This window comes from Mobula hypostoma, chromosome 2 (assembly GCF_963921235.1).
Source record: "Mobula hypostoma chromosome 2, sMobHyp1.1, whole genome shotgun sequence".
Lineage (NCBI taxonomy): Eukaryota > Metazoa > Chordata > Chondrichthyes > Myliobatiformes > Myliobatidae > Mobula > Mobula hypostoma.
This window is the reverse complement of record NC_086098.1, coordinates 30,827,259-30,840,622: the sequence shown is the minus strand read 5'-3', so window position 1 is coordinate 30,840,622 and position 13,364 is coordinate 30,827,259. Positions and strand designations below refer to the sequence as shown.

The 13,364-nt window shown below is 41.6% G+C and overlaps 1 pseudogene; it reads left to right on the top strand.

Annotated features, from left to right (window-relative positions):
* Positions 1-12,771, top strand: part of LOC134343110 (RNA-binding protein 25-like) — a 44,980-nt pseudogene extending 32,209 nt beyond the window's left edge.
* The last annotated feature ends 593 nt before the right edge of the window (positions 12,772-13,364 follow it).

Sequence of the window (13,364 nt, the reverse complement as noted above, 5' to 3'; positions counted from 1 at the left end):
TAAGCTCCAAGGAAGAATTCCAGAGCTGGAGTCCCTAAGGCAGTCCTACATCGAGTTCAACGCTGGTGCCAAACTGTATTGATCTCTGCATTCCTTTGGATTCATCAGCCATCATTCATCGTGGAGAGTGGGAGCCTGGTGCATCTGCAACAGCTTACTCTACATATCATACTCCTCTGGCTGGCGTATCACGTAGACATCTAAAACACAATACTCATGGTTGACCCCATCCACCCGAGGGCCTCAACACTGTTGCTACAAGGAGAAGACAAAGATATAAACACAAGAGATTCTGCAGATGCTGGAAATCCAGAGCAACACACAAAATGCTGGAGGAACTCAGCAGGTCGGGCAACATCTATGGAGGGGAATAAACAACTGACATTTCAAGCAGAGACTAGAAAGGAAGGGGAAGAAGCAAGAATGAGCCAGAATTCCAGCTTGTACTCCCTCCATTCCTCCCACCTCCACTCTTCTTATTGTGGCTTCTTCCCCCTTCCTTTCCAGCCCTGAGGAAGAGTCTCAGCCCAAAATGTTGATTGTTTTATACCCCTCCATTGATGCTGCCTGACCTCCTGGGTTCCTCCAGCATCTTGCTTGTTGTCCTTGTACTTGGCTCACTTCCTGACACCTTGCAAAGATTCTCCATCCTTTATAGCTCCCTGGTCAGAATATAAGAGAACGCTTTCTGCTTGTTTGGATGCATCAAGCACCAACAACACTGAAGAGGTTTCTTACAAAAGTAGCAATGCCCTGGGAACAGCACCACTTCCATCACATACAACCCTGACTTGGTCACCAGGCCTTTCTCTCTGCTCAACAAAATTCCCAAACACCATGTTTTCTATGTTTCTTCGATCAAGAAGCCAGAACACCTTTGGCCCTGCATATTCAAGATTGAGCACTAGGAATTTCTTATGCACTTTGGATAAACCACAGAGGTGTTTTATAAAAGTAAGAGATTCTGCAGATACTAGAAATCCAGAGTAACACACACACAATGCTGGAGGAACTCAGCAGTCAGGCCAGCGTTGATGGAAAGGAATAAATAGTCGACGTTTCATGCTGAGACCCTTCATCAGATCTTGGGGCAAAATATGAACTCTTTATTCCTCTCTGTTGATGCTGCCTGACCTGCCAAGTTCCTCTTGCACTTTGAGAGGTGCTTTATAAACATTGCTGCCACTATATCACTAGGTAGGGATATGGTGTCCAGGACCCACGTTGACGTTGGGCAGCAGGAGATGACATTAGCTGCATTTAATCAGCTGTCAGATCTTGGCTGCCAGATGCCATTGCTGAGATTCTGAGGAGTTGGGAAAGGGGGGCAGTGAGGGGTGAGGAAGATAGAGTGAGGCAAATTCAGTCACCCTGACAGGTTGCATTTCTAACTCCTTGTGTATTGCTGCAGGTATTGAGTACCAGTGGAGTTGGAAATTGCAAGGTATAATTTACTGTGCCCTTCCTCTGTCCCACAGATCACATTTTGGGGCAGCACAGTTAAAGTGCCAGTGCCCTGGGTTCAATTTCACTGCTGGCTGCAAGGAGTTTGTATATTCGCCCCGTGATTGAGTGGGTTTCTCCTGGAATGCATTAAGTCTCGATGGCTGCCTCTGGCAGTTCCAAAGGGAATTGTAAGTGTACAACCACTTACACTGAATTAAGTTCTGGGTTTTGTACAAGACCTCCTGACAGTTGCTGACTAGTGGGGAATATCTACTTTGATTTGACACCAGGACAAAGCTTCCACGGGATCTGAGACCCCAGTGGTCTGGGAGCAGGTCAATGGGACTAAGGGGGATTAATTGGACTAGACGGGCTGTAAGACCTTCTCCTGTGCTGTAGTGTGCTATGACTCTAGTCTGGTTTCCTCCCACATTCCAAAGACTTACGGGCTAGTAGATTAATTGGTATATTTATGCAGCATGAGCTCGTTGGTCCAAAGGACTTGCCACTGTGTTGTATCTCTAATTAAAATAAAAATCAAATCAAATTGCAAGATCATTTCCAAGAACTAACGCAACTAATGAGTGATGATCTCCAATGCATGCGGTTGTGATGTTCCCAGACGTGGATCCTTGAGGTCCAGTTCGCAAGTCTGTTCATGTTCTGTCTTGGGGGATCGAAGGTGGGAGGAAAGTATTCCTTTCACCTCTCTGAGCTGCTGACTTCCTACAACCCTGAGTCGGTGAAGCTCACTTCCCTGGCATCGATCTACCAGCCAGCACTGGATGCAGTTCTCCAGGACTGCAGCCCCCTCCGAGAGCAGGATGATGGCTACTGCCCAGCCACTACCTCGAGACAGCATGGAGGAAATGTTTCTGGAAGAGGGAAGAGGCTTAATTGCCTCTCTCCGTCCAGAGTCACTCGTGATTGCACTTGAGGATCAGATCTCTTCACTCCACTCCCTCTAAAGCTGCTCCCATCACCTTGTCCCACCCTATCTCCTCCTCCTGCTCCATATCATCATCAGACTCCTCATTACCCCCCCACCCCACCTCCTGGATTAGGTGTTGGGAACTGTCAAATCCGCTGAAAAAAATGCTAAGAGCTTTGCAGTCTAATTTGCTGCTCAAACTCTTTACTTTCAACATTTCAGGTCTACCCTAATCAGTTACTCAGTTTTCTGGGACCAGATGAAAAAAAAACACAATCAGCTGAAGGTCAATTGATTTATAAATCCTTCAATGTAATTGCACATATATCATGTCCGGGTACTCCTTCCTTTCAGCTTTTAATCACTTGGGAAAGGGTGAAAATCATAAAAGGTTCCAGAGCAAGTAAGTGGAAAATTCATTATAAAATTTTGCCTCAGGTGACAAAAACAATTCCACCTATACTTACACATATGCTATAAATGATGAAATCTCTAAATGTATAAATCAGTCAGAAATGTACCATTTGCCCTATTGTGATTTATATACTTTGTAACAAATTTCAGATGGAATTGGTCTGGTATGTTGGTTCTTGTGCTACAGAAAAGGAATCAGAACTATAGCACTAAACGGGTTGGGGTGGCGCAGTACGTAGTGGTTAACACAATCTGTTACAGTACAGGAGGCCTGGGTTCAATTCCTGCCGTAGCCTGCAAGGATCTTGTACATTCTCCCCGTGACCATGTGGGTTTCCTCCCACAGTCCAAAGACGTACCGTTTGATACCGATTGGTCATTGTAAATTGCCCTGTGATTAGGATAGAATTAAATCAGGCGATTGCTGAGTGGTGAGGCTCGAAGGAGAGAAGGGGCTATTCCAGTGTGTTCTTAGCCCACTGCTCTACTCTCTGTATACATGTGACTGTGTGGGTAGGCATAGCCCAAATACCATCAATAAATTTGCTGATGCTACAACCATTGTTGGTAGAATCTCAGGTGGTGACGAGAGGGCGTACAGGAGTAAGATATGCCAACTAGTGGAGTGGAGTAGCAACAACCTGGCACTCAACATCTGTAAGATGAAAGAGCTGATTGTGGACTTCAGGAAGGGTAAGACGAAGGAACACATACCAATCCTCATAGAGAGAGCAGAAGTGGAGAGAGTGAGCAGCTTCAAGTTCCTGGGTGTCAAGATCTCTGAGGATCTAACTTGGTCCCAACATATTAATGTAGTCATAAGGAAGGCAAGACAGCAGATATACTTTATTAGGAGTTTGAAGAGATTTGGCATGTCAACAAATACACTCAAAAACTTCTATAGTTGTACCATGGAGAGCATTCCGACAGTCTGCATCACTGTCTGGTATGGAGAGGCTACTGCACAGGACCGAAAGAAGCTGCAGAAGGTTGTAAATCTAGTCAGCTCCATCTTGGACACTAGCCTACAAAGTAACCAGGACATCTTCAGGGAGCGGTGTCTCAGAAAGGCAGCGTCCATTATTAAGGACCTTTCACTGTTACCATCAGGTAGGAGGTACAGAAGCCTGAAGGCACACACTCAATGATTCAGGAACAGCTTCTTCCCCTCTGCCATCGAATTCCTAAATGGATATTGAAGCTTTAGATACTACCTCACTTTTTTTAATGTACAGTATTTCTGTTATTGCACATTTTTTAAATTCTATTCAATATATGTAATTGATTTACTTGTTTATTTATTATTATGTTTTATTGTATTTGTTATTATTTTTTTCTCTCTCTCTGCTAGGTTATGAACTGCTGCTGCTAAGTTAACAAATTTCACGTCACATGCCGGTGATAATAAACCTGATTCTGATTCAATAGGTAAATAGAAACTTCAGAGGAACAACTTGCCTATGGTGACTAACACGTCTACAAATCTATCAGCCACCCTCGCAGACACTTCCCAAAGAGAACCAAGCATTAATTTCTCTTCCTTGGACTCCTAGATGGATCTCTGTGTATTTCAAGCACATTCTGCTTGGTTTACAATGTTGCAGTTTCTACTGCTACTGTACAAGCTGATTCAAATGATCAGCAACTTGATGCATTAACTCGGCTAATCTCTCCACAGATGCTGCCTGACCTATTGTGAATTTCCAGAATTTTACATGAATGGATGGAGTTCAAGAGACATGAAAGACGATTCTGAGCGAAAATCTAAATTCATAGCTGAGTTTGTGCATGAGAGTTGTGCTTATTAAGAAGGCCAGTGGATGGGGATTGAGTCAAGCAAAGAGCTTGTGAATACACAGGTGACTGAACAATGGGAAAAAAAGATAATAAATATTTAAAACATTTTTAGAGAACTAATTCCAAATTAATGCAGTAGGATGACAAGAGTTCAGGAAAAGACTACTTTTTGATGCCACCAGGTGGCGCAAATGTTTAAAAGTTTGGTGTCAAAGTCCTTTTGTTAAATGATATTGTGTGGATTATCCCTCTACAGTATTGGATATTGTTTTGAAATTGCATATTGGTCAATCACCAAACTTGCTTCTTCTCTCCAATTAAACCATAAATATGACAACCATCAATGTTTAGGTTCAGCATCAGGGTCCAAAGATGAGGTTTCCTCCAACAACACTTTGATTTTGTAGTCCACTTACAATGAATTAAGAAAAAAAAACGTTCCAAAAATTGTTTGTGATGCTCAGGGACCCGATCAGTTTGCAGAGGGGGGCACTCCTGCAATTGGCAAATGCATACAAGGCCATTTCAAAACTAGATCTGTTACATTTTACGATGGAACTTGCTGAGCCGAGTTGTACACTGTGGGATGTGGATTACAGGACATGGTTGAAAGAGATCATAGAACCATACTGTAGAACAATATAAAGCAGGCACTGTTGGCCTAGATCATCCACGTTGATGGTTCCTAATCTGTGCTCGATGGGCTGAATGGCCTAATTCTGCTCCCCTGTCCTATGGTCTATAGTCAAATCCCATTTACCCCCTATGTCTTTTCTAACCAAGTACATGTCCAAAATGCACCTAAAATTATTTAGATGCCCACAGATGAATGTTAACATTGCATTAATCTATATCTAGCTAGGGTGTCTAAGACTTTTGCACAGTACTGTAGTAATTTTATGTAGTGCACTGTACAGCTGCCGTAAACAAAAACAAATTTCATGACATACATGAGTGATGATAAACCTGATTCTGATATGGGTTTCTATTGCAGACTGAGAGTGAGAAGAGGGCAGGGAGAGGGGAATCATGATTGGGAAAGGGGAAAGGGAGAGGGGACAGAGTGGGAAGCACCAGAGAGACATTCTGTAGTGATTAATAAACCAAGTGTTTAGAATCAAATGGCCTTGCCTGGTGCCTCAGGGCTGGGTGTGTCACCCCGACCCCCGCATCTGGCATTCCTTCTCTGCCACCTGTCCCAAACTCCTCCTGCGGTGCTCCACCCTCGCCATTTGCAATATTCGTTTGTCCCACCAGATTTACAAACTTGTTTTCTGCTCCATGTTGACAAATAAATTACTGTACAAAACGTCTTGGGCACCCTAGCTATGTGCCTAAGACTTTCACACTATACTGTACGTCAGTGATATTAAACCTGGGGCTGATTCTGATCCTGATTCGGAACCTGCCAGTGGTTATTTGTCAAAATATTATTTGGGATATCATTTAGGGCATATTCATCTTTCTTAAAGGACTATGGCCTGATTGCAGAGATTCAATCTGCACAGAGCATCATGGAGTTAAAAATGGGTTAATATCCTATAAGAGAGAGTGTAATTATCAGTGAAATAGCTTTAAATACATCTTCAAAAGGCAGTCATTTGACAGGGTAAATTCTGGTGAAGAAAAAGCTAATATTAAGTTTTAAAAAAGGGAACAATTCCTACACATCCCTTTGCAGGATGTCCCAAAATGTTCGAGGTTGATCTATGAAGGGTCTTGGCCTGAAATGGCTATTTATTTATTTCCATTGATGTTGGCTGACCTGCTGGGTTACTCCAGCATTTTGTGTGTGATGCAGTTGATCTAGTACTTTTCAGTACTTATTTCACATTTACAGCTTCTGCAGTTCTTTTTTGATTTTAAGTTCCTTTCAAGTCTAGCCACCGCTGTAATGTAGGCAACAACACTCAAGTTATGCACCAAATTTATGCATGGGAGTATCTCGCAAACAGCAAATGTGACAGCATATTGCTAGAGAAGCTGATGAGGGGCGTGAGAGTAATGTAGGAGTTTGATGTTCACCTGAGTGGGTAATATCTTATTCTAAGGACAGTACCTCTAACATTACTGGACTGAAAGTCAGCTTTAATTTTTGTAATTAAGTTTCTTGTGTAGAGCTTCAGCGCCACAGTCTTTTTATTCAGAGATAAAATTGCTGACAATCAAACTGCAGTTGACACTAGACTTCAGATCAAATATTTCATGAACAGAAAATGAATTATTATGACCACAGGTTTCCTTTTAAGTAGAAAGCCTGCCTCATTTTTACCCAAGAAGCTAAAGTAAATGAGCAAATTCAGATTCAAAGGCCTGGCACATTTCAAAGTCATCACAAATGCTACTAAGGATTTGCAAATGCACCTGCAACAAGAAAATTGTTGAGCTCTTCTAATTATTTCACTCAGTTTGGGCAATAGAATTGAGAGGGTGTCTATGGAAGTTATGGAGTAAAAGTAATTTGATTTCAACTTTTAGCCTTTAGTCAGTTGCCAGTTTTTTTTTTAATAAATATCCTTCCAGCAGTAGAATGATCTGTTTGTAAATTAGGAAGATGCAGCAAAATGTTAAAGTTTTACAGATGCAGCACACAGTTGTGTCACTTGGAATTTTAACATTCCAAGCGTTTGTTCAAAGAGTAACCTATAGACAAAATGAATTTATTCGAAAACAAAAAAAAATCAAAATGCACCTAAATAAACAAAGAAAGGTGGTTTGCTCTTAAATATCTGCATTCTTCCAAAGAATTAGGCTACCAGTTTCTCTTTTCTGGTCCACAAAATCCATGTAATCTCAAAATGCTGTAAACTTGAAGGCAATAGTCAGAAGACAGACAATTTAACACAGCTTTTGAATTCTAAATTTAAATTTTATCTCAGCAGGCTATATCATCTTGGTTACTCAGAGTAACCAAGTTGTATGGGTGCTTTCATAAACAAGAGAAAATTTGCAGATGCTGGAAATCCGAGCAACACACGCAAAATGCAGGAGGAACTCAGCAGGCCAGGCAGCACCTATAGAAAAGAGTACAGTGGACATTTCGGGCTGAGACCCTTCATCAGGACTCTAGTCCAATATCCTAGTGAGCGGGTTTGCTATAGCTTTTGGGAGTGGTTTAAACCAATATGGCAGGGAGATGGGAACCAGTATGATAGAGCTGAGGATGAGGCATTAAGTTAACGAGTAGATGATGGGTGTAATATGAATGTAAGCAAGAACAGGCCAATGACTGGGTACAAATGCAGACAGTGCAAAGAGGTAAATTGTACCACGGAGGTAAGATTTGAAAGGGCAAAGAATGCAGGATTGAAGGTGCTGTATTTAAATGCATGTAGTATTCGGAATAAGGTGGATGAACCTATGACACGGTTACAGATTGGTCAGTATGATGTTGTAGGTATCACTGAGTCGTGGCTGAAAGAAGGCCATAGTTGGGAGCATAATATCAAATGATATTAATATCAAAGCAGGATACTAAAAGTTTTTCACTTATATAAAGAGTAAAAGGGAGGTGAGAGTTAATATCAGACCAGTGGAAAATAATGGTGGTGAGATAGTAATGGGGAACAAAGAAATGTCAGATGAACTTAATAGGTATTTTGCATCAGTCTTCACTGTGGAAGAGACTAGCAGTGTGCCAGAGGTCGGTGAGTGTCAGGCAGCAGGAGTAGGTGCCATTGCTATTAGAAAAGAAAAAGTGCAAGGCAAACTGAAGAATCTTAAGGTGGATTAGTCACCTGGACCAAATGGACTACATCCCACAGTTCTAAAAGAGGTTGCTGAAGAGATAGCAGATGCATTGGTCATGATCTTTCAAGAATCACCTGATGTTGCCATGGTTCCAGTGGACTGGAAAATTGTAAATGTCACTCTACTGTATAAGAAAGGAGAAAACCAAAAGAAAGGAAATTATACACCAACACGAGGAAGGGTCTCGGCCCGAAACATCAACTGTACCTCTTCCTGTAGATGCTGCATGGCCTGCTGTGTTCACCAGCAATTTTTATGTGTGTTGCTTGAAATTATACACCAGTTAGCCTAATCTCAATGGTTCGGAAAGTGCTGGAGTCCATTATTAAGGATGAGGTTTTTGGGTACTTGGAGACTACTGATAAAATAAGTCAAATTCAGCATGGTTTCTGTGAAGGAAAATCTTGCCTGACAAATCTGTTAGAGTTCTACGAGGAAGTAACAAGCAACGTGAACAAAGAAGAGGCAGTGGATGTCATTTACTTGGATTTTCAGAAGGCATTTGATAAGGTGCCACACAGGAGGCTGTTTAACATGATAAATTCCCTTGGCATTACAGGAAAAATGCTGGCATGAATAGAGGAATGGCTGACAGGCAGGAGGCAGTGAGTGGGAATAGAAACATAGAAACATAGAAAATAGGTGCAGGAGTAGGCCATTCGGCCCTTCGAGCCTGCACCGCCATTTATTATGATCATGGCTGATCATCCAACTCAGAACCCCGCCCCAGCCTTCCCTCCATACCCCCTGACCCCCGTAGCCACAAGGGCCATATCTAACTCCCTCTTAAATATAGCCAATGAACTGGCCTCAACAGTTTCCTGTGGCAGAGAATTCCACAGATTCACCACTCTCTGTGTGAAGAAGTTTTTCCTAATCTCGGTCCTAAAAGGCTTCCCCTCTGTCCTCAAACTGTGACCCCTCGTTCTGGACTTCCTCAACATCGGGAACAATCTTCCTGCATCTAGCCTGTCCAATCCCTTTAGGATCTTATACGTTTCAATCAGATCCCCCTCAATCTTCTAAATTCCAACGAGTACAAGCCCAGTTCATCCAGTCTTTCTTCATATGAAAGTCCTGCCATCCCAGGAATCAATCTGGTGAACCTTCTTTGTACTCCCTCTATCGCAAAGATGTCTTTCCTCAGATTAGGGGACCAAAACTGCACACAATACTCCAGGTGTGGTCTCACCAAGGCCTTGTACAACTGCAGTAGTACCTCCCTGTTCCTGTACTCGAATCCTCTTGCTATAAATGCCAGCATACCATTCGCCTTTTTCACCGCCTGCTGTACCTGCATGCCCACTTTCAATGACTGGTGTATAATGACACCCAGGTCTTGTTGCACCTCCCCTTTTCCTAATCGGCCACCATTCAGATAATAATCTGTTTTCCTATTTTTGCCACCAAAGTGGATAACTTCACATTTATCCACATTAAATTGCATCTGCCATGAATTTGCCCACTCACCCAACCTATCCAAGTCACCCTGCATCCTCTTAGCATCCTCCTCACTGCTAACACTGCCACCCAGCTTCGTGTTATCCGCAAACTTGGAGATGCTGCATTTAATTCCCTCATCCAAGCCATTAATATATATTGTAAACAACTGGGGTCCCAGCACTGAGCCTTGCGGTACCCCACTAGTCACCGCCGCCATTCTGAGAAGGTCCCGTTTATTCCCACTCTTTGCTTCCTGTCTGCTAACCAATTCTCCACCCACACCAATACCTTACCCCCAATACCGTGTGCTTTAAGTTTGCACACTAATCTCCTGTGTGGGACCTTGTCAAAAGCCTTTTGAAAATCCAAATATACCACATCCACTGGTTTTCCCCTATCCACTCTACTAGTTACATCCTCAAAAAATTCTATGAGATTCGTCAGACATGATTTTCCTTTCACAAATCCATGCTGACTTTGTCCGATCATTTCACCGCTTTCCAAATGTGCTGTTATCACATTCTTGATAACTGACTCCAGCAGTTTCCCCACCACCGACGTTAGGCTAACCGGTCTATAATTCCCTGGTTTCTCTCTCCCTCCTTTTTTAAAAAGTGGGAAAAAAGGGGACTTCTTCTAGTTGGCTGCCAGTGACTAGTGGTGTTCCTCAGGGGTCAGTATTGGGACCGTTACTTTTCACATTGTTTGTCAATGATTTAGATAATGGAACTGATGGCTTTGTAGCAAAGTTTGCAGATGATACAAGGACAGGTGGAGGGGTAGGTAGTGCTGAGGAAGCAATGAGATTGCAGCAGGACTTAGACAAATTGGAAGAATGGACAAAAAATGGCAGATGGAATACAGTGTTGGTAAACATATGATAATGCATTTTGGTAAAAGGAACAAAAGTGCAGGCTATTATCTAAATGGGGAGAAAATTCAAACATCAGAGGTGCAAAGGAACTTAGGAGTCCTCATGTAAGAATCCCAGAAGTTTAATTTACAGGTTGAGTCTGTGGAAAAGAAGGCAAAGGCAATGTTGGCATTTATTTCAAGGGGAATAGAATATAAAAGCAAGGAGATAGTGCCGAAGCTTTATAAGACACTAGTCAGGCTGTACTTGGAGTATTGTCAACAGTTTTGGGCTCCATATTTCGGAATAGAGAGAGTCCAGAGGAGATTCACGAGGATTATTCCAGAAATGAAAAGGTTAACTTATGAGGAGCTTATTAAGATGGATGTGGAGAGGATGTTTCCTGTGGTGGAGGTGTCCAGAAATAGAGGGCACAGCCTCAAAATTGAGGGGCGACCCTTTAGAACTGAGGTAAGGAAGAATTTTTTTAGCCAGAAAGTAGTGAATCCGTGGAATGTTCTGCCGCAGACAGCTGTAGAGGCCAAGACCATGGGTATATTTAAAGCGAAAATTGATCGTTTCCTGATAGGTCAGGGCATCAAAGGTTATGTTGAGAAGGGAGGTGTGTGGGGTTGAGTGAGATCTGGGATCAACCATGATGGAATGACAGAGCAGACAAAATGGGCTGAATGGCCTAACCCTGCTCCTATGTCTTATGATTCCTTTAATATCTAAATATCTGTTGATCTTATTCTTCAATTTTATCAGAAACTGATCTTTTTAAGCAGGTAATTCTATAGATTAAGCATCCTTCTCATTTTTTCTCATCTCTGGATCTGTAAGCTCCCAGCCAGGTGAACCCTTATTTATCCTGCCAAGCCTGGTAAACGCTAGAGAGTGTAGGCTCAGTCTCTGTAACCTCCCTTCAGAAGCCAAGTTCCTTACTCCTTTCTTTTTCAATCTTTTTATTACATTTCAAAATTAATAAACATAACAATAATAATAATGATATGAAGAGATGGGGATTACACTAATAACAGTTAACATGTACAAGCACAGATTCCAAGTAACAAATGTAGTTTAGCCTCCCAATCTCTTAATAACCAACCAAGAAAAAGATATTTTATAAAATTGAGGGGCGACCCTTTAGAACTGAGGTAAGGAGTTCCTTATTCCTGGAATTATATGATAAACCCTGACCTCCCTTATCTTGCAAGGAAGGAAAGAAAAGATTCATGCTGGAAACTAATCTGCCACTTCTTTTAAAGATTAGCTCTACTTGCCACATGTACATCAAAATATCAAAACATATAGTTTAATGCATCATTTGCATCAAATCAATCAGCAAGGCTTGTGCTGGGAGCCCCCAGATGTCACCACAGTCCCAGCGCCAGCATAGCATGTTGTGTATTTAATATTTCAGTAGTATCTGAGTAATATTGTAAATCTATTGCTTGGTTAAGCATTCCTTTTTGTTTAAATAATTCATTATGGGTTATATGTAAAAATAAATGAATTGCATACATCATAATGCAACCATGCGATGAGTGCGCATCTCGCCTAAAGTAAGCGTAAAGTTAAATATGTTATTCTGGACTTCCTTGCAAAATGTGGTTTGGTTTTAAGCTGGAAGACAGTTCAAAGAGCTTCAGGAAAGTTGCAAGCATTCGCTTTTTGTGCATATAAAGAATCAGAATCTAATCTGTGTGCATTAAGGTTATCGCAAGAACATCAAGTGTGAAGGCAAAACGCTTGCAAAAGTAGATGCACAGACCAAAACCCAGCTGGATGAATGGAAGGACAAAAATAAAGGAGTCAATGCAGATACAAATACAGAGGATTCAGTAGATGATGTTGTGGAAGATTTTGTGGATGAAGAAACCAAGAGGAAAGATCAGATCATGAAGGGAGTAATAGAATGAATAATAAAAGAACACTCAAGTGAACTTTGCCAAGGTCAAGATGCACAAACTAGAGAGAAGAAAAAGAAAAAGAAAGAGGGGGATGACCTAGTGCTATGGAAATGGAAGAGGATTTACAACATCTAATTTCTCAAGAAATTAGCCAGTTCAGAAATACCCACGAGAAACCTGAAGAAGGAAGGCAAGAAAAAGAAAGACAAAAAGTTGAAAAAAAGAGAAAAGATGAAAAAGGGGAAGAAAGGTGTCCAGAGCAGTTAGAACCACTTCCCGTGGTTTCAGAGTCAACTCCTACAACCACCACGGGGGAGGGCCCAGAACCTGAGACTGTTTCACAGCCACAAGTCTCAGCTGCCAAGCAGAGTGACCCCCTTTGTCTGGAAAGGCATTAACCTGTAAGTGTAGGAAAGTCTCCACAGTGATTAAATCTTTAGGCCTGAATGGGACAATTTAAAATTGTAGATGTTATATAGTATACTGTGTATATCATTGGGATGCATTCTAAATTGAGTTAGAGTTTATAGCTAAGCAGGGAGGAGTGTTGTGTATTTAATATTTCATTAGTAATTGAGTAATATTGTAGATATACAGTATTGTTTGATTAAGCATTCTTGTTTGCTTAATAATGCATCATAGGTTATATGTAAAAATAAGTGAATTGCATATGTCATAACACTACCACATGATACGTGCACACCTCACTTCAAGTAAACACAAAGTTAGGTTCATTATTCCCATCTCCCTTGTTTTTATTTCAATTAGTTTTTGTGTTTTGGATGTCCGAAAGGTAATACCTTATTCGGCGGAGAAG